The 21,485-nt window shown below is 44.8% G+C and overlaps 1 long non-coding RNA gene across 1 annotated transcript; it reads left to right on the top strand.

Annotated features, from left to right (window-relative positions):
- Positions 1-16,778: 16,778 nt before the first annotated feature.
- On the top strand, positions 16,779-17,921 carry LOC127298082 (uncharacterized). The gene is made up of 2 exons (XR_007849594.1): positions 16,779-17,313; positions 17,697-17,921. It is a non-coding gene; the product is annotated as an uncharacterized lncRNA (long non-coding RNA).
- The last annotated feature ends 3,564 nt before the right edge of the window (positions 17,922-21,485 follow it).

Below are 21,485 nucleotides of genomic sequence, written 5' to 3'. Positions count from 1 at the left end.
ACTTTGGACACATCTATTGTGCTATCAACTCAAGAAGAATATACCTCCGGAGATGATGATGTTGATGATGAAGAAGATGCAACCTCAAATGGATTGGTTGCTCTTGCCTCCCTCTCCACTAACTCTTCATCACCAAGTGAATCCCCCAATGAGGTCATTCATGTGGAGGAAGAAAGTTGCCTCATGGCTAAATCTTTCGAGGTATCATCTCCTAACCCCTCTATGCCTAACATTTCAAATGATCTAGGGGTTGATCTTGCTAGTCTAAAAGTGAAACAAGAAATGCTAGATTTTGATGAGTTCATTCTTAACTTACAAGGTGACACTAGAAAGCATGTTTCCAATCTCATGATTCGTATAGCACAACTAAATGATACTCTTGAGAAAAAATGTCAAATAGAGACAGAAGACTCTCTTGAAATACATGCTCTTAAAAATGCTCTTGAGGAAAGTCAAGAAACCATAGCCTCTCTTGAAGAGAGGCTAGAAAATCTTGAAGAGCCTCAAGATAAAATTAACAAGCTCACTAAAGCTAGAGATCTTGCTAGAGCTAAGACTAAAGTGCTTATAAAGAAGAGGCCAAATTTGGTCTTGATCATGAGAAACTTGTGAAGGATCTAGATGAACTAGACAAGGCTCACAAAGCCTTTAAGAGTGAATACTCTCTCCTCTCCAAGTCAAATGAGCAACTTCAAATTAGGCTTGCTTCATATGACATACCTAGTACCTCTACTCCTTCATGTGATCATGCAAATATTATTGAGGAAAATGCTAGGATGAAGGATGAACTTGCTAAGGCCTCCTCTCCCCAAAGTAAACTTTCCTTGGATGATCTTTTGAGTAAGAAAAGGTCAAACAATTGGAAGGAGGGACTTGGTTTTAATGCCAAGGCTAAAAAGGCAAACAAGCAAAAGGCCAAGCCCGCACAAGAGAAGAAGAAAGCCACCACTAATGGTGAAGCCCCTAAGGGAAAAACCATTAATGATGATGATGCGGGAATTGATAACCCTCACTATGTTCTATTTAAAGATTATTATGGTGATGTTTATGCTAAATATGTTGGCCCATGTGATGGTTATGTTGCTTGGTCTATTTGGGTCCCAAAGACCCTTGTTGCTAACAAAAGAGGACCCATTGAGAAATGGGTACCTAAATCCAAGAATTGATCTCATGTAGGTCTATGCCGCCGGAGGTTCAAAATGGGTACTTGATAGTGGATGTACAAGTCATATGACCGGCGGCAAGAACCTCGTCAAGGAGTTGAGGCCCAATATAAATAATATCACTGTATCCTTTGGCGATAATTCTACATTCGAGGTATTGGGTTTAGGCAAGGTTGTGGTTGCACACAACATTACTCTTGTGGATGTCATGCTTGTCAAAACCCTTGGTTACAATTTACTTTCCGTTTCCGCCCTTGGCAAGATGGGTTTCGCCGTCTTTATTGATAATGATATTGTGGTCCTCTTGTGGAGCAAGACTCTAAAAGTCGCTTTTGTTGGGTATTGCGAACACAACTTGTATGTGGTGGACTTTTCGAGGACCACCACGACAAGTGCGATGTGCCTATTCGGAAAGGAGGATGTGGGTTGGTTGTGGCATCGCCGCTTGGCCCATGTCAACATGAGAACTTTGCAAAGTCTTCACAAGGGGAACCATATTGTGGGACTAATGGAAAATGTGTCTTTTGCCAAAGATCGTGTTTGTAGGGCTTGTGTTGAAGGCAAAATGCATGACTCTCTGCACCCAAGCAAGACTATTATCTCTTCCAAGAGGATCTTGGAGCTCCTTCATGTGGATCTCTTTGGTCCTACCTCTCATGCAAGTCTTGGTGCGAAGAAATATTGCTTGGTAATTGTTGATGACTATTCAAGATACACTTGGGTCTGTTTTCTCAAGAAGAAAGATGAGACTCAACAAATCTTCATTGACTTTGCTACCGAGGTGCAACGCCAACACAATCTCCTCATTATGGCAATAAGAAGTGACAACGGCTCCGAGTTCAAGAACTATACACTCAATGATTTTCTTAGTGATGAGGGGATTCGTCATCAATATTCCGCTGCATACACCCCTCAACCAAATGGTGTTGCGGAGAGGAAGAACCGGACTCTTATGGATATGGCAAGATCTATGTTGGCGGAGTATAAATCCCGCCATAACTTTTGGGCCGAAGCCATCTCCACCGCTTGCCACTCCTCTAACCGGCTCTATCTCCGCAAGGGCTTGAACAAGACTCCATATGAAGTACTCACCGGGAACAAGCCTAATATCTCATAATTCAAGGTGTTCGGGTGTAAGTGCTTCTACAAAATCAAAGGAGTTCGTTTATCTGAATTTGCTCCTAAAGCTTTGGAGGGTATATTTGTTGGTTACGGTGCCGAATCTCACACTTATAGAGTCTTTGATGTATCCTCCAGGATTAAGATCGAATCTTGTAGTGTGAAGTTCGAAGAAAATGATGGCTCCCAAGTGGGGCAAGTTGATGTTTGTGCAGGTGATGAAATACCACAAGATGCCATAGTAAGAATGGGTGTGGGATTTTTCCGCCCCGTTGAGGGACACGGTGTGGCGTCTCGGGAAGGACTATGCTCTACCATTGTGGAGCCCTCATCTTCTCAACATCAACAAACCCCATCTAGTGAAGCAAATGATGCACCAACCCAAGAACAAGAACAAGACCCTCCCTCTTGTGTGCAAGATCAAGGACAAGATCAACCAAGCATTCATGATGGCTCCAATAAGGATCCATTCAATTTGTGTCATTCACCTCCTAATGTCCAAGATCAAGCACATGATGTTGAGCACTCTCAAGAAATTGAGGAAGCTCAAGTTGAAGGTCAAAACAGGGACCCAAATGATCAAGTTGATCAAGTGATACCTCCAAGGCCAAGAAGAACCAAGGAGGAGATCGAGGCCCGTCGTCTAGCAAGAAGAGAAAGGAACCTTGAAATTCGTGAACACACACATGACAAGGTCCTTGGTGATGTAAGGGCAAGTGTTTCCACAAGAAGGAAATTGGCTAATTTTAGCAATCATCATGCGTATATCTCCTTAGTGGAACCCAAGAAAGTATTTGAAGCCCTTGAAGATTCGGATTGGTTGGAAGCTATGCACGAGGAACTCAACAACTTCAAGCGCAACAAAGTGTGGACCTTAGTTGAGAAGCCAAAGGGGTGCCACAATGTTATAGGCACCAAATGGATTTTCAAGAAAAAGCAAGATGAGTTTGGAAATGTTGTGAGGAACAAGGCAAGATTGGTGGCCCAAGGTTTCTCTCAAGTTGAAGGAATTGACTTTGGAGAAACTTATGCTCCCGTGGCTCGCCTTGAGTCCATCCGTATCCTTCTTGCTTATGCATCGCATCATAACTTTAAGTTACAACAAATGGATGTGAAAAGTGCATTTCTTAATGGTCCTTTGCATGAAGAGGTTTATGTTAAGCAACCCCCGGGGTTTGAGGATCTCAACTTCCCTAACCATGTCTATAAGCTTGATAAAGCACTTTATGGTCTCAAACAAGCTCCTAGAGCTTGGTACGAGCACCTTAAAGAATTGTTGGTAGACCGTGGGTTTGATGTTGGGCTAATCGATCCAACTCTTTTTACTAAGAGGGTCAATGGGGAGCTTTTCGTTTGCCAATTATATGTTGATGATATTATCTTTGGCTCTGCTAACAAAGCTTTCAATGATGAATTCTCAAAGTTTATGACCGATAGGTTTGAGATGTCTATGATGGGAGAGATGAAGTTCTTCCTTGGTTTTGAGATCAAGCAACTGAGGGAAGGAACCTTCATCAATCAAGCAAAATATCTCCAAGACATGCTCAAGAGGTTCAAGATGACCGAGTTGAAGGGTCTAGCCACTCCTATGGTTACTAAATGTCATCTTGCACTTGATCCCAATGGTAAAGAGGTGGATCAAAAGGTATATAGCTCCATGATTGGTCCTTGCTTTACCTTTGTGCATCTAGACCGGACATAGTGTTGAGTGTTGGTGTGCGTGCAAGGTATCAAGCTTCTCCTAAGGAGAGCCACATGATGGCTCTCAAGAGAATCTTTCTATATTTGGTTGATACCCCAAGATATGGTATTTGGTACCCTAAAGGCTCAAGTTTTATTCTCAATGGATACACCGATGCGGATTGGGCGGGAGACAAGGATGATAGGAAATCAACTTCCGGGGCTTGCCAATTCCTTGGTAGGTCCTTGGTGTGTTGGTCTTCTAAGAAACAAAATTGTATATCTCTCTCCACCGCCGAAGCCGAATATGTTGCCGCCGCAAGTTGATGCACTCAATTGTTATGGATGAGGCAAACTTTAAAGGAATACGGTGTCGTTTGTGACAAAGTTCGTTTGTGACAAAGTGCCTCTATTATGTGACAATGAAAGTGCCATCAAGATTGCCTATAATCCGGTGCAACATTCAAGAACGAAGCATATTGAGATCCGGAATCATTTCATTAGGGATCATGTTTCCCGTGGTGATATTGAGCTTATCTATGTTCCTACCAAAGATCAACTTGCCGATATATTCATGAAGCCTCTTGATGAAGCAAGGTTTTGCTATTTGAGGAATGAGCTAAATATCATTGATTCAAGGAGTATAGCTTGAACATCTTACAAACACACCTTTATCTCAAAACTTTATTTGGTTTAGATGTGGGCATGGAAATAGGGGGAGTGCGGTTTAAATTATTGAGCTATCCCTCCCCCCATAATGCCAACATTAAGAAATCATTCTCTTTATATCATATGTTGGTATGTGAGCTTCAATGGTGAGTAGTGGTTTGGGACCAAGATATATCTCCGCGGTGCCATGCCACAGCGCTCATATATGGTGGCCTAGGCCACCACACTCTTCTTTGTGAACAGTTGGAGTTATTTGGATCTTAATGATTTTATTTGACACACTCCTTGTTCTTATGGGAAATCACTCTAGTTTGGCCTTATTCGCTCGTATCTTGCAAACTTGAGTGATCGTGTACCATTTACAGTTTGAGCTTTCTAAACCCAAGCCTACACTCATCTATAAGCCATTTCCATCTTGCTCATATGTCATGTTTTGGTAAAAACTTGGAGTTTGAGGATTTTCGGTTGGATGATCTAGGTTGCCCCATCTTATTGGTAAATATGCATCTTATATGTGACGTGATACATTATTGCATCACATATGGGTTTATGCAAATAACCAATAAAAGATAGGCAGGATTTCCGGTGTTCTGGAATTTTCCAGAAAACCGGATAATCCGGCCCCAGTGCACCCCGGAAAATCCGGCCCGTCCGAATTATCCGCCCTAACCTAGGGCCGGATTATCCATCCTGGGCAGGTCTTGAAGGGGTTGAGGACGAGGCCGCGGGGGCAAACGGTTCACAACCAGCCCCCACGCGCCTCTCTCTCCTCTCTCTCCCCTCAAGGCCGCCGGAGCTCCTCCTCCTCGCCGGAGCCACCCCGTCCGCTCCCTCTCGGATTTTTTGGGTGGATTGGGTGCCCCTCCTCCCTAGCTCTCATCTCCTCCAAGCGGCTCCCCCAATGGAAGAGGGTATGACTCACAATCCCTAACCCTAGGTGTTGTGATTTGTATGTGCTATTTTCTTGGTGGAGATGGTGTTTAGTTGTTCCAAATCGTGTGTAGTATACTCCTTTTGCATGCTATGAGACCGATCTGGTTTGTAGACAAGTTTTGCTTGAGATCTCTGCAGAATCGCAGGGGCCGGATTATCCGGCCCCCGCGCCAGCCGGATTATCCGGCCTGGCCGGATTATCCACCCCCTCGGGGACCCCAGATTATCCGGCCTGGAGCTTTGTTGCTGCTGCTATTCTGCTTCAATCTGTCATGTCTAAACTATTATCGACTCATAGCATGTTCCTAGAGTACATTACTGTATCAATGCATGACTTATGAGCATTATCTTCTCTGTGCTACCTGTCTTTGTCTTTCACAGGTGGTTCTCGGAGGCGCTCTAGAACTTCAAGGTCAAGCGATGAGTTTGCTCCGAATGCTCCTCGCAAGTCAGCTACTCTTAGGCGGAAAGGCAAGACTTCTAGGGAAAACTACAAGACCATGGATATTATCTCTTATGTTGCTATCCGTCAGAAGAACTGGTATGAAGACGTTGAGAGGGATCAAGATATTGAGGACAAGCGGTTCTGGTGCTTGGAACAAGAGTACATCTTCAAAGATATATATGAACCGATGAAGAAAGTTAGACATATGCAAGCAATCAATGTGGAGTATCTGGCAGTGAACAATCATTTTGAATATGCTATTTGGGTCACAGGAAGAATGGGCCTGCAGGATCTTATGAAGATTCAATGTGACTACAGTCCGGAGTTGATCAAGCAATTCTTTGCTACCCTTGCTTTCAAGAAGGATGAAGCACGGACCTTGCAGTGGATGACTGGCTCTACCGATTGTGAGGCATCTTTGGCCCGGTTTGCTTTGATTCTTGGTCTTCCCTCGGAAGGTGGCCATCGCCTTCATGGCCCTCAGAAGACGGATAAGATTGTGCTTTACGAGCTTTATGATGCGACTGGTGTTGTTGGTTCTACCAAGGGGCTCCTTCCTATATATTGCTAGCTGCTCCATTTCTTTAGAGCCACCATCTCTCCAAGTGGTGGAAATAATGATTCTATCCGTGGAGCTCTTGTGGATCTTTTGCATCTATCCTTTCAGTGTGCCCAAGATGGTGATGAGGAAAAGGACTTCACTCTTGATGTCATGGATTTTATCTTTCATGAGATTCATGATGCTATGGTGTCTCGGACCACTATGCCCTATGCTCCATATATTCAGCTCCTCATCAACAATACTGCCAACCTCACTGTTGACCTTAGTCGCTTCCCTAATGAGAGCCACACAGTAAAGAAAGCTTACAAGAAGAAGTATGTCCCCAGTGCTGCACCTGCTGCTGGTTCTTTCATGGGAGATGCCCGCTCTAGTGGCTATGCACCCGGTCGCCCTGTTCCTACTCCGGTGATTCAGAGGAATGTGAAGAAGCTTACTTGGTTCCAGCGCAATGTTCTGTGCATGAACATTGAGATACACAAGGAGAACTTTGAGGCTAGCCGTCAGCGTTCTGAGATTCAGCACACACATGCCGTCATCCTTCACAAGCTCAGTGGTGAGCAAGGACCTCCGCCCCAGCCGCCAGTTCACCCAGCTTACAGTGGGTGGCACTCCTCCCAGGTTCCGTGGGCTGATCTTGAGCAGAGCATTCTGAGGGCTAGCATTGCTCGCGATTCTCCTCCTGCCGCTGATAGCGATGAAGATCGCGATTCTGAGGACTCCGAGTGATCTCCATGGGGCGTGTAGCATCGCGCTTTTCCCCTTTTTGGTGTCTCGATGCCAAAGGGGGAGAAGTGTTCTATTAGGCCTTCTTTATGGGATTTGCTAGGGTCGGGCACAAGCATATGAGTTTATCATTCTTTTATCGCTTGTGTCCTCTTTTATGTCATTCATTTGAACTATTTGGCTTGGTTTGTTTTGTTCAAAACTATGTGATATGTGTGTTGATTGTGAGACATTATGTTGGGTTTTCGGAATTCTATATGTTGAGACCAAGGTTTATGTTATGGTGTGATATTTACATATCCGGTATTATATATCTCCATATGGGTATGATCTCTCTCACCTTGTCTCATCTATATATTTTACTAGGTCTCATGTTTGAGCTCATGTTGGATATCTCTTGTGTTGAGGCACCTCGCACCTATATGTTGTGCATTTGTATTCAAATGCAAATTACTTGTATGCACACATGTAGGGGGAGTGCCTCTATGTTTTGCCAACATGAGTGTTCTCTATAATGTTTTTCTTGCAAATTCGTATATTGTCATCAAACACCAAAAAGGGGGAGATTGAAAGAACATCTCTCACATATTATGTTTTGGAGTGTTTGATGCCAATATATGTGATACACTAATGTTTGATGAAGTGGTGCAGAGATTAAATGCATACATGTTTGTGAGTGTCATATGTGGAAACACAAGTCAAAAGGAAGCTATCAAGGATATACCAGGCCGGATAATCCGGGCCGGATATTTGCAAAATATCCGCCCCCCTGTTTTTGGCTAAGGACTCAAGGCATTTCGGCTAAGTACTGCCCCGGACTTTTCACCGGCCTTTTGACCGGAAACTCCCCAGGCTGGAAATTTTGGGCCGGATATTTGCAAAATATCCGGCCCCCAAAATTTGGCTAAGGACCAGAGGCGACACGGCTCGGTACTCCCCTGGCATGAGGCCGGATTTTTCACCGGACATTTGACCGGAATTTCCATCAGGCCGGATTTTTTTTGGGGGGGGCGGATTATCCGGCCCCAACTTAGGCCGAATTATCCGGCCCTCGAAAGCTTCCAACGGCTGGATTTTGAGAGGGGGTATTTATACCCCCCTTCTTCTTCCTTCCAACCTGCTCAATCATTGAAGAAATTCTGCCAAGCCTCACCACCATTAGAGCCACCTCAAGAACACAAGATTTGCAAGATCTCCTCCCTCCCCCAACCAAAGCTCTTGATCTTTGGAGATTCGAAGGAGAAGACACCGATCTACATCCTCACCGAAGCGATTTACATTTCACTCTCATATGCTTGAGGGCCCTCTTGCTAGTGTTCCTCTTTGGATCTCTAGTTGATTGTTGTTGATGTATTGTTGTTGATTGTTATGTTGTTACAGATTTGGGAGCCTCCAATTTGGTTGTGGATGTGTGCCCCAAGAACCTTGTAAAGGCCCGGTTTCCGCCTCGAGGAAATCCCTTAGTGGAAGTGGGCTAGGCCTTCGTGGTGTTGCTCATAGGAGATCTGAGTGAAGCCTTCATGGCTGTTGGTTTGGCTTTCGTAGCAACCACACTCCTCCAAACGTAGACGTACCTTCTTGCAAAGGAAGGGAACTACGGGAATCATCTCCGTGTCTCCGCGTGCTCCACTCTCGGGTACCTCTATCCTATTCTATCTCCTTTATATTGCGTAGCTATATCGTTCTTAGTTGTTAGCTTTGTCATATAGGTAAATCCAATTAGTTGCATATCTAGAGAATTTACCTTTGTGTCAAGCCTAAATTGAAAAAGAACTAAAAATTGATTAGCACCTATTCACCCCCCCTCTAGGTGCGGCATACGATCCTTTCAGAGATGATGCACATAGAGGGGAATATATAAAAATCATGTTCATGATTCACCTATCTCAAATGTTCCCTTTAGCAATTTATTGCTTATCAATTCCTCAAGGTGCTCTCATGTGCAATATTGCTGAAATTGCAATTTGAATGTTTCGTATGATACTTGTTGCCTGTCTCGATATATCACAACTAGATTTAGTTCCCTTATTGTTAGTTGTGATGTTTTTGAGATTTTTTTTTTGTCGAGGTTCATTAATATACCATTAGTGGAAAAATTAGCCATTGGCTATATATATGCTTTTAAGAAAAATCATTTTGGTATATTTTATGATTTCCTCTTGGATATCATGTGTCCTCATTTCAATTAACCTTTTGTTTGTGCATGTTTCTTTGTGGATTATTCATCTTGATTTTTTGTCCACCTAGAAACTTATATGCACGAGAGTGTTAATCTCTCATCTTAATATCCTCGTTCTTTGCCGACCATCATTCTTATCCATTTGGTTTTGGTGGTGGTGGTAAGAACTTGATTTATGAGTTCTTGGTCTACTTTGATTGCATCTTCATGCACTCATTTCTTATGTATGTTTTTGGTCTCACGTTTTTCTTGATAAGAGTATTGATTATTATCAATACCCTATACTTGCTTGTGTTCTAAATGTTTTAGAGGGAGTTAGGATTCCATGTTTGTGCATATTGTATTCAAATGCAATAATCCTAATTTATGCGTGAACCTTGGGGAGCTTCATTATTTAATTTAGAGCACTGTCTCTTTCTATCATGACATCTTGTATTTGTCCAATTGGTTATTTGGATCTTTTGATTGCTTGCTTCATTCATTGAAGTTTCTTCACATTGTTATCTTTTGCAATCTTTGATCATCAGTATATTGTGTTTTAATCCATGTATTTGTTATTGGATATGTGAATTTGATTCTACTCATATTATGAGAAATGCACACCTTGGGGAGGAACTCATACTATATCGGCCTTCTAAATTTGGCACCCATTTTGTCACTTGTTGACAATGGGGGAGAAGTTTAGAGGGTTTAAGGGAAATGGTTTTATAATTAAGTTTTGTTTGCACTTAACTGTTTTGCCTCTTATGCATTTCATATTTATTATGCTTCGCATGGTTGAATATACAGTGGAAACTCTCCTGAAGGTTAAGCTTCACAATGTATGCAATGAAATTCAAGTTCATCACACGTGCAATATTATGGGGGAGTTTGCTCTATATATGTTGGTTCTACTCACATCTCTTGGATTCGTTGTAGTTTGTGTGAATAGAACCAGTTTTGATATGGGCTAGTACCTTTGTGTTACTTACCATATCAAATACAACCTCTTGTATACAAATTTTTTTTTGAACTGGGGTAGGTCCCAGAGGGACCTTGTAACATCCCAAATTTCAATAAAAAGAAAGTTAGAAGAATTCCAGAGAGCAAAATTTCAAACCAACAAAAACTTTTTAAATTGCATATAGTGCCATGCATAGGACTTGTGCATTTGAGTGATATGCCATGATGATTGTTATTATGTGTATGTGCTACACTCTAAAACCCTAATGTGATCATGAGAAGATCACCAACCAAATAAATCAAAAAGAGAAAGAAATCAAATAAAAGAAAAACCCTAAAACCCTCACATATGGCTTATGCCATTTTTATAAATTTTGACCCTAGACCAATTTGGTCTTCACCATTAGTTTAATAATGTTACTAAACACTTATTACAACTTTTGGAATCAAAGAAACACAAATCAAATGGATTTCAAACTCAAATTTGGCTCACATATGATAATGGTCAAATCTGCCAATTATAGTCTGATCACTACTTTGAGCCCCTGCAATTCAAATTTCCCAAACTAAACTTTGCTAACTCTTTGCACCTCATCCAAGACAACATCAAGGTGAACACTTTTTGTAAAGACCACCATGCCAAATTCTTTCTAGATCAAATGCTATGCTCATCCAAAGTTGACACTTTTTATTAAGTGGAACAATCTCACACTTAGCCAAATTTGCAATTCTTTGAATTTAACAATTCCACCACCACCTCTCATCATCTCTGGTCAAATACAACTCAATCAAACACACACATTTCAAATTGGGCAACCATTTGAATTCAATCAAACTTGGACAAATTTGCAAATTTCCAAATATGGAACTATTTGACACTATTTCAAATAGTGATCTACCCAACTCTAATCTACCCCAAACTACCCTATCTGGTTCCCCTACCCCCTCTCACACTTAATGACACATAGTAACCCTAAGAGCAACCCTAGGGAGACCACCACATGGCCATGACGCCACCATGCCGGCCATGTCGAGCTCCCCCTCTTCTCCTTCACCGCCACCACTGCCATCGTGCCAAACCTTGCCACCATGCTCTCCTACATCTCCTAGCACCGACAGCATCGCCGTAGACGACGTATCCTCGCCGGAGAACGCGTGCGCAAAACGCGCCAGCATGCCGCTCGCGTCGCGACCATGCACGTCGCGGACGCACACTGGACACGTGCCACCCCACCGCCTCACACTCGCTCTAGCCCCGCTTGCAACGCGTTGAGCATCGCCGTGACACCTCAGACCCACCAGACACGCGCTCGACCCGACCCTGGATCGCCGCCGCCGGAGACGGAGAAGAAAATCCCGTAGACGCCGCCCGACGACACGGAAGCAATGCGTCGCCCACAGACGCCGTCCGACCGTGCCGTTGCTACCTACAGCTTCGCCTGGACGAGGAGAACGTCCCTGAACCCTTGCCTAGCCCAACACCTCGCCGGAATCGCCGCGCCCATGTCGACCACCACCCTGCCCCGCAGCCCTCGCTCGATTCTATAAATACCGCGTTCCCTAGACACCATTGAGCACACCATCTCACTCCCCACCCTTCACCACTTCTCTTCGCACCCTTAGCCAAGCCAATCGCCGCCGGAGTCGCCGCAATCGCAAGCTCGGAGCCGTGGAAGCCCTGGAGGAATCACCGTCGATCCAGGCCACCTCGAGCTCCACCACTGCTACCAGCTGCTTCGCCGTCGTCCACATCTACCTCACGCACACTGCCAACCCTTGTTGGAGCTCTGGTTAGCCCTCCGACCCCCTAGGCTCGCCGGAGAAGCCACGGCATCTCGTCGGAGACGACGATGCACGTGAGCCGTCTGATGCTCTTCTAATCCAACGTCCCCTGTTAAAACATACCATTTCAGGTTTATTAAGTCGCTGATGAGTGGACCCCATGCTGTCAGCAAGCCCACGCGTCTGTGGACCGTAGTGGGCTGGGCGTGGGCCGTTTTAAATCAATTCGGCCCAGCTTCGTTTCCCGCCGGCCCTTTTATTCATATAAGGTTTAATTCAAATCCATTTCAAATCAATACTGGCTCCAACTTTGAAATTCAATAGAATCTGTTTGGCCTGGCCAAATTTAACAAATTTCATATTGTTGGAAAGCTACTAAAAAGATATACAATATTCCACTGGTCCCACCTCAAGATTAGTTGTAGAATTAATCTGATAAAAAGAAGAAGGCAGGGACTTTTCCCTATTCAAGTAATTATTAAAAATCAACCAAAATAGATATTAAGTTAATTACAACTCCAATAGCTCACATTTGACTTACACTAATTGTTTCTGCAAGAAAATGGTGTGGTCACTTTGCATGATCATGCCCTAGTTTAATTAATGGACAATATGGCTAGTTTATTTAAGTGATATTGTCCAAAACTATTATGCAAACCATATGAAGTATTCTACTTCATTTAAATCTTGTCCCAAATGAATTCATGAGATGTTTGAACCCCTGGTAAAACACTCTTATATGAAATACTTGGAGATTTAAATCATTTGTAGAATTATTAAATGATATGAGGTGGTCTACCTCATTTAAATTATTTTCTCAAGTGATGATAATGAATGTTGACTTAGGTCAATATAAATTCATGTATGATTATTTGAGAAATTAAATCTTAAGAAGATTTCAATGAGAGGAAATTATTTCTCAAGAACCCTATGGAAACTATCATTTACATATTAAATAAGAGGAAATTATTTCTCCCCAAGCAACACCACCAATGCACCCAAATTGTATTAATTGTGTGCTTAGAATAGTTTGTGTGAATATATGTGATGTATGGAATAGCCATTGGATTAGTTGAGTAATTATACTCGTATTCAAATTTAGACGCTAGCACCGGAGAATACCCGGAAGAAGAAGGTTGCTACCAAGAAGAGGAGGAGGAGAACTTTGAGAACTACCAAGGCAAGCTAATATTCTTGCAAAGTGCAAAGCCCTTTGGGGCAAGGCACCATGAGTCTTACCTTTTCTTACCATAAGCCTATCCCAAGTTTTTACCTTACAAGTTTTACTTGTTGTTTTTCTAAGAGTTACGGTTATAGTTAACTTTGGTCAAGTAAAAGAAGTATACTAGAGTAGTGAAGTAGTCTCAATCAAGCAAAGCAAGGTAGCACCCCTCATGATTTAGAGCTAGTGCTAATGAATTAAAACTTGACTACTCTAGATGGGAACAATGTGAATTGAATTGAAATTTGAAACCTTGGGATGGTGAAGCATTCCATTGAATGATTTTTGAAGGTGAATATGAACAAGAGAAGATGGTGATTTTTGATAAACATGATATTGGTTTGAATGCGATACCTTTCCAATATTGAGTACCCCCACAATACCTGATTATGGGTAGGGCTTAACTGGAAGTTTATGCATCTTAGTATGGGTTCCCTCTGAACACACATCATAGGGGTTACGCTTGAGGCTGCCTCCGTTGTTGAGAAATGATGTGAATTGTACGGCCAAGCCCTGTGCAGTTCCCAGGTTGACAGTTGGTCTTCACTGGGAGGCCAAGCTCATGGGGAGAGGTGCTCATACTAGGATTTGTAAGTGAAAGGTTATGGTTGATGATCCGCGTACTGTGTTACGATGATTCGGGGTAATCCCGACGGATGAAATCAAATGTTGTGGCACAAGTGTGCAACCTCTGCAGAGTGTCAATCTATTCGAATAGCCGCGTCCACGGTTACGGACGGTTGGAAAGGCCATACAGTTTCCGATGTCAAATTCTTGAAAATGATGGTGAAATGAATTGTGAAGTGGTGAATTGAATTGAAATCACCACTTGAATGGTGGGAATGACACTAATATTCCCACTTGAGTTAGTTAGCACATGAATAAGTTTTTCTCAAATACTTGTGAACTAAAATTGGCTTTATGTAGCAAACCTTACTAGAAATGTCTAGCACTTACACTAGAATTAGTTTGCGAGTACTTGAAGTACTCACGGCTTTGTCCCTGGCTATTCAAATGGCCAGAGTATGAAGATGAACAAGGAGATGACCAGCAGGACGCCTACGACAACTAGGAGTCTTCCGACGTCAAGCGTTGGCCTGTGGACTAGAGAGTCCTTATATCTTACGCTTCCGCTATGAACTTGTGTTTGTTCGTTGATCAATAGATCAACTATTCGTGTAATATGGATCATGTGATTCCAATTTGTAAGACATTATGGTTTGTAATGAATGATGACTGTGATACTTAACTATTATGCCTCGCAACAACAATATTCCTGGGATTGCGATGTATGACATAATAGGCATTCGGACTTAAAAATCCGGGTGTTGACAAGTTGGTATCAGAGCCATTGTTTGACCTTAGAAGACCTTAGTTAGAATGGGCGGTCTGAAAAACTTAACTTTGAAATCAAATGAAGAAAATATTTGTGAAAATTTACTTACACTCTTGCCTTTGAGACTTTTCCAAAATTTGATGAATCATGTTCTATCTTATTTGAATCTACTCAAAACTTTGCCACACTTTGCACTCTCTAACTTACTCATCCAATTCTCTTTCAGATGGAGCCGAATGAACCCATCAACACCAAGTTTTACCAGCTTGGGAACGGAGGGAGCTTGATCTTCGAGCACGACCTCAACGCCCTTTCGGACTTCCTCGAGCGCCCGCACCCTGAGTTCCACGGGATTCAGGTGGACGACACTCCTGGAGGAGAGTTGCAGTGGATCATCACCGCCGACTTGAGGGGCAAGATGGAGCCTCCCACCTCGGAGAGGATCCTCTTCTCCTTCCGCGAGAGCAACTGGCTCGACGGACTCACACGTGGCCTTCAGGAGGCACTTGCGCGCCTCTGTGGACAGAACGTGGTGCGCATCCTCGCTTCGCGCTTCACGCATCTCGTGAGGCGTGATGCCATGGGAGTGCCCATGGAGCTGCAGCCGCACCCGCAGTTGAGGCACCATGCTGAGCACCTGGACTTCATGCTCTACCAGACTCAGAAGGACCTCGACGCCACTCGCGCTTACGCGAACCAGACCCATGCTCACATCATCAAGCAGGGTGAGGCGATCAAGCTACTCAACAACAACCGCAAGAACCTTCGCCAGCAGCGTGCCAAGAAGGACTCGACGATTGCGCGCCTTCGCGCCAAGATCGCGTCTCTTGAGGCCACTGTCAAGGCCCAGGAGGATCGGATTAGAGAGATGGAGGATGACGACGGAGGTATCGACATTCAGGGAGGAGGAGCCTTCCTGAGCGACGACGATGACTTTGAGGAAGACGAGTTCACCGAGGAGGAGGACTACGAGTTCCTGGAGGCAGGACCTGACGACTACGTCCCGATCGACGTCGAGGATGAGGAGTAGTTGCACTAGTTTCACTTATGTAGGTGTGAGTTGTATCCCGTCCTTTGTATCGTAGCATGAGAATGGTTCTTAAAACCATGGTAGTATGTGTGTGTTAGTTTGTACTATGTGATGAATGAATGAATGTTATGTTTGTCATGAAAAGATTACAAGTTTCAAATGTTTTCAAACTTACTCAAAATAAACCATAGAAATTTCCCTCTTATCTCATGATCTTCTCTATCTTTAGATGGCCCCTCCCAATCGCACCAACAACGATGCGATGATGCAACTGCAGCAAACCCTGCTTGCTGACAGGGAGACAGAAAGAGCTGAACGCCAAGCCAACATCGTAGCCTTGCAGAACATTGCCAATCAAGGCCCTGGAAATCATGACCATCCCGGATCCAAGCTCAAGGAATTTCAGAACACCAATCCTCCGGTATTTAGCAAGACTGAAGAACCCCTCGACGCTGACGACTGGCTCCAGACTATGGAGAACAACTTGGAAGTAGCCGGAGTGGAAGCAAATGAGAAGGTTTTATTTGCAACCCACTATCTCGCCGGACCAGCCCGCGCTTGGTGGACAAGCACCCGTGCCATGAACGGAGGTCAGTTCATGACTTGGGAGGATTTCAAGCTCAAGTTCAGCAATTACCATGTACCCCCGGGTCTTATCAAAAAGATGAGGGATGAGTTCCGTGAACTGAAGCAAGGTTGCTTGACGGTGGTAGAATACCGCGACAGGTTCCTTACACTGTCAAGGTACGCCCCCGACGAGACCGACACCACCGAGAAGAGGCAGGAGAGATTCCTGAACGGACTGCATGATGAGATGCAGAGTGTCCTCGTCAACATCCCCATCGCCGACCTTGAAGCCCTTGTTGACTCCGCCATCCAGATGGAGGGCAAGCTGAACCAAGCCAATGAGAACCGCAAGCGTCGTATGATGCACCAGAGTGGGTCTAGCAATGCCCAAAAGTATCGCCCCAGCTCTGGCCGGGCACAAAAAACCGAAACCGAAGACCGAAGCCGAAATAACCGAGACCGAAACCGAAAAACACAGTATTTCGGTCATCGGTCATCACATCGGTCTTGACTATCAGGTGACCGAAATAATCTCGTACTGTTCGGTTATGGAGAGAGAGCGACCGAAATGACCGATCCGACCGAGAATTTCAGCCCAGCTAGCCCACATCTCCATGGCAGGCCACCAGCCCATCTAGACATGGACGAGTAGAGACCCTCTCGTCTCGTGTCTTTCGTCTGCCTCTCGCTTCCTTCCCCAATTGACCAGAACGCTGTCTCCTGCAAGCGCCGCCGCCGCGCCACCTCGCCGCCACCCTCCGGCCACCCCAGCATCTCCGTCCCCGCCCCATCTCCAGCCCCGCGTTGGCGCCTCACCAGCACGTGACCACGTTCCAATTCCGGCCAGATATGCCACGCCACCGCCCGATCTGCAACGCCGGCAGCCTCAACGCTTGCAGAATACCAACCGGTCGAAGGATTGAACCAGGCTACTCGCAACCGGCGACTTGCCAGAGTCACGGTAAAGAAAGAAACTTCCACTGCCTCTAATATTGTTCTAGTCTTCTCTGTGAGACTGCTCTGCATCTGGTAGTGCTATACTACTGTAAAGTATAGTGTAGATCTTGGTATTTGTGAGCTCCATTATCATGTTCTGAACGTATTTATGTCCTGTTTCTTCATTAGCTAGTGTTGTGTTAGACTGCTGTAAAATATTGTGCTAGTGTTAGACTGCTGTAGTTAGACTGCTCTGCATCTGCTAGCGTTATTGTTAGACTGGTCTAAAACATAGTTGCAGATTGCTGAAAATTGTGACATGTCTTTTTAGACTAATTTTTCTGTTTAATTTTGCTGGTTAGTTGTGTATTTTTTTACTGAGATGTACTTGTCATTGTATGTTTGTAGATGACAGCCGAATCTGAAGATGAGCTGAGACAATATGTTCATGAGGATGAGCTGAATGTACGTGAGCTTGCCCTTGCGAATGCAGAAGCAAATGAAGCAATAGCTCCAGGAATGGACGCCTTGCTGCCATGTTTTTTCCTGTGCTGCAAAGTATAAAGTGAAATACCTGAAATAATCACCATGTTGTGCTTCCATTTCTTAGATACATGTGCCGCATTTTCTCTATTTGGTCTATATGGTCGTGACCGAAGACCGGACCGAAAAGACCGAAGACCGAATACAGAAAGACCGAAAAGACCGAAGGTATTTTGGGTAGTATTTCTGGATGACCGAAATTTGTGAAGACCGAATAGACCGGACCGAGCAAACCGAACAGACCGAATGCCCGGGCAGAGCCCCAGCTCAAGCGGAGGTTTCACTCCGAGAAACAATAACAAGCCCCCGATGCAGAACTCGCGCCCCGGTTATCAGAACCGGAGTGGAGGAAACTCCAAGCCAGGAGGCTACAACAACAACAACTACAACAACAACAACAACTACAACCGCGCTCCGCCCAGAGCCCCCAACAACAACAACAGCAACACCAACACCGCTCCCAGAACCGGAAGCAACGCCATCCCCGTTGCGACCAAGGACAAGGGCCACCATCACTTGTTATGAGTGTGGTGTAGTGGGGCACTACTCCAACGAGTGTCCCAAGAGGCTCGCCAAGCTCGCAGGCAACACCGTTGCACCTGCTCAGCAGCAACGCCGTGTCTCCACCGGCAAGAAGTTCGCCCCCAACAACCCCAATAACCGCAACGGCCGTCTCTACCACATGAACGCCGAAGAAGCCCAGGAAGCACTAGATGTTGTACTGGGTATGTTTTCTGTCAACCACATCCCTGCCAGAGTGTTGTTTGATTCTGGAGCATCTCATTCTTTTGTCACTGAAGACTTTGCATCAACAAGTAAAATTCAACCCATCAGTTTGAAGCATGTTATGATAGTTCAAATTCCCGGATCAACCACCAAAGCCAGAAAATTTTGCAAAAATGTACCCATCAAAATCCATGATGTAGATTTCTGTGCCAATCTAATCATTCTGGGAACCAAAGGTTTGGAAGTCGTACTAGGAATGGACTGGATGTCAAAACACAGTGGATTGATAGACTGTGCCAAGAAAGCCATCACCATGACTAGCAGCACCGGTATCATAGTAGAACATGTCTCTGAAAGACTACCCAGAAAATTCACCTGCAATCAAAGTGTATCCAAGCCAACTCTGGATCAAATCAGGGTCATTTGTCGCTACCCTGATGTGTTTCCGGATGATCTACCCGGTATGCCCCCGGATCGGGATATCGAGTTCATCATTGAGTTAATCCCCGGAACTGGACCTATAGCCCAGAGAGCCTACAGCATGAACACAACAGAGCTTGTGGAGCTGAAGAAACAAATAGATGATATGTTAGCCAAAGGTCTGATTAGACCTAGTTCATCCCCCTGGAGATCCCCAGTTTTATTTGTGGACAAGAAGGATGGTGCAAATCGTTTATGTACGGACTATCGTAAGCTTAACGATGTCACCATCAAAAACAAATACCCCCTACCCAAGATAGAAGACTTGTTTGATCAACTAACCGGAGCCAAAGTTTTCTCCAAGATAGACCTTAGAACTGGATATCATCAGCTGAAGATCCGAGCCACCGACATTCCAAAGACTGCCTTCACCACCAGATATGGGTTGTATGAGTACAACGTCATGTCGTTTGGATTAACCAATGCCCCCGCTTATTTCATGAATCTCATGAATAAGATCTTCATGAACTTTTTGGACAAGTTTGTCGTTGTCTTCATCGATGACATTCTTGTATACTCCAAGTCCGAAGAGGAACATGAACAGCATTTGGAGACTGTCCTAGAAACCCTTAGACACCACCAGTTGTATGCCAAGTTCAGCAAGTGTGAGTTTTGGTTGGAGGAAGTAGGATTCCTGGGACATATCTTGTCTGCAGGAGGAATTGCCGTAGATCCTGCCAAGATCAAAACTGTTATGGAATGGCAAGCCCCAACCACCCAAACCGAGGTCCGCGCTTTTCTTGGATTAGCCGGATATTACCGCAGATTTGTAGAAGGCTTTTCAAGCATCGCTCGACCAATGACCCAACAGCTAAAGAAGGACAGGAAGTTTGAATGGACTGACAAATGTGAAGAGAGCTTTCAACAGCTCAAGAGTAGACTGACAACAGCCCCAATCCTGATCATGCTAGACATCGCTAAGCCCTTTGACGTATATTGCGACGCCTCCAAGACTGGTCTTGGATGTGTACTTATGCAAGAAGGCAAAGTTGTATCCTACCTTTCAAGACAACTGAAACAACATGAACAGAACTACCCAACCCATGACCTCGAGCTTGCAGCCGTGGTCCTAGCCTTGAAAGTTTGGCGTCATTACCTCATGGGTAATCGATGCGAGATCTATTCCGACCACAAGAGCCTGAAATATATCTTCACCCAGAAGGAGCTGAACATGAGACAACACCGATGGATCAAATTGATCAAGGATTATGACATGGAGATTCACTACCACCCCGGCAAGGCCAATGTGGTAGCAGATGCTTTGAGTCGGCTGCCGTGTCAGTTGAACTCCATGATCGCAACCGAGCAGCCAGCCTGTATCAAGAATTTGAACAGTTCAGACTTGAACTTGTTAGTGAGGGATTCCTAGCCAGCATAGAACTGCAACCCACCTTGGTTAGCCAGATCAAGGAAGCCCAGAAGGGAAACGCTAGCATCGACGGAATCAAGAAACAAATAGCCGCAGGAAAAGCCCCCGGATTCACTGTTGATGAAGCCGGAGTTCTTTGGTACAAAGAACGTCTCTGCGTACCATCGGACTCAGACTTGAAACAAGTCATCCTGCAACAAGCCCATGACACCCTTTACTCAATCCACCCCGGAGGTACCAAGATGTATCAAGACCTGAAGGAGCAATTTTGGTGGCATGGAATGAAGAGAGAAATCGGCAGCTACATCGCCAAGTGTGACATCTGTCAGAGAGTCAAGGCAGAACATCAACGACCCGCCGGACTGTTGCAACCCCTACAGATTCCAGAATGGAAGTGGGACTCCGTAGGAATGGACTTTATCACCGGGCTGCCCAAATCCAGCAAAGGCAATGATTCAATATGGGTAGTTGTCGATAGATTGACCAAAGTCGCCCATTTCATCTCCGTCAAGACCACATACCAAGGCCCAAAGTTAGCTGAACTGTACATCTCCAGAATAGTCGCCCTGCACGGAACCCTGAAGTCGATAGTGTCAGATAGAGGATCACAGTTCACCTCAAGATTCTGGCAGAAAGTGCATGAAGGACTAGGAACCCGTCTGAATTTCAACACCGCCTATCACCCTCAGACCGACGGACAGACTGAGAGAGTCAACCAGATACTGGAGGACATGCTGAGAGCATGTGTACTGGAATATGGATCCAAGTGGGAAGACTACTTACCTTACGCAGAATTCTCTTACAACAACAGCTATCAAGCCAGCCTACAGATGGCCCCATTTGAAGCCTTGTACGGAAGGAAATTCCGTACCCCCTTGAACTGGTCGGAAGTCGGAGAAAGCCAAGTTTTTGGCCCAGATGTTCTTCGTGAAGCCGAAGAGAAAGTGCACAAGATTCGAGAGTACCTCAAGACGGCGCAATCAAGACAGAAGAGCTACGCTGACAAGAGACGTCGGGAGATGACCTTCGAGATCGGAGACTTCGTCTATCTCAAGGTTTCCCCCTTGAAAGGAATGCAG

Source organism: Lolium perenne, chromosome 7 (assembly GCF_019359855.2).
Source record: "Lolium perenne isolate Kyuss_39 chromosome 7, Kyuss_2.0, whole genome shotgun sequence".
NCBI lineage: Eukaryota > Viridiplantae > Streptophyta > Magnoliopsida > Poales > Poaceae > Lolium > Lolium perenne.
Note: the sequence above shows the minus strand (reverse complement) of the source record. Positions and strands in the feature narration are given on the sequence as shown.